Source organism: Cyprinodon variegatus, unplaced genomic scaffold (genome assembly GCF_000732505.1).
Source record: "Cyprinodon variegatus isolate N-32 unplaced genomic scaffold, C_variegatus-1.0 Scaffold432, whole genome shotgun sequence".
Taxonomy (NCBI): domain Eukaryota; kingdom Metazoa; phylum Chordata; class Actinopteri; order Cyprinodontiformes; family Cyprinodontidae; genus Cyprinodon; species Cyprinodon variegatus.
In genome coordinates this window covers 4,093-5,255 of record NW_015150885.1, presented here as the reverse complement: position 1 = coordinate 5,255, position 1,163 = coordinate 4,093, and positions in this window count along the sequence as shown.

Below are 1,163 nucleotides of genomic sequence, written 5' to 3'. Positions count from 1 at the left end.
CTGNCGGCCGGCCTGCAGGACAGAGTGGTGCAGGTCAGGAAACGGCTCACTGACGTGGCAGTTAGACGATGCTTTGATGATGGGCTGACTGCAGTGGTGTAGCTAGAAGGGGGGCCAGGGGTGGCCATGGCCTTACCCAATCTGTGGCCACCCCTACCATTTTTTCCCCTCTAATACAGACGGTGGCAGCAGAAATACGCTCCAGCCGAATGTTCTAACTTATTTATTTAAATTTTCTATATGTAAACAATTAGCTGACAACAAAAACACTGTGGTTAATTATGCAAATCAATATACTAACATTAAAGATAAATACAGAATTCTTTAATAAAAAGTAATCCATTTAATGTAGATATACATGTAAATACTAATTTTATGCAGAATGATTATTAATAAAAGTAGGTAAGTAATGACAATGAATAAGGTGTTCGTCCCAGGACTAAAAAACTGAAAGAATTTTGTCCACTACACCTTTAATTTGGACAGCATGGTAGGGCTGGGTAAAAAAATCGATTTAATAGATTCCTTTACATTCTTGCAAAATCAATTTACAAGGGAATGAGATCGATTAGAACGTGACGTTCACGTTCAAATGAGCAGGAAAGATGACATCTTGAAGTCATCTCAAGATGACTTCAAGCCAGACAGCTGCAAATATACCCAATAGGTTGACTGAACACATTAACAAATGGAGGCTGACCAGCAAACACCCTGTAGTCGTTACAGAAAACGCTGAAAATATGGTTTGTGCAGGAAGATAATGCAGCTTATGAATGTCTGTGTTAGTAAGGCTTCACTTTTTCACTTTTCACAAACAAGTTTGCACTTTTGAGACAGTTTTGTTCACATCTCCAGTTTAAACTGTCTGATTTTTTATTGTTTTTTATTGGTTCAATGTGAGCGTTTGAAGTGAAGAGAATGTGATTTATATTAAATAATGTAAAACTCAATATGAAAAATGAAATTGGAAATATCACATTAAATAAGAGGGAAAAATATTTCAACTTACATATTATAGAAAAGTTAAAAATTCCCTTTTTTTTTTATTATTTCTGGATTTTGTTTTTATTACCATTTACCAAACTTGTTCTTTGCTTGAAATAATTTTGGAACAAAATTCACTCCATAGAGAAACTAAACCCTCATCACGAAATCAATTTATT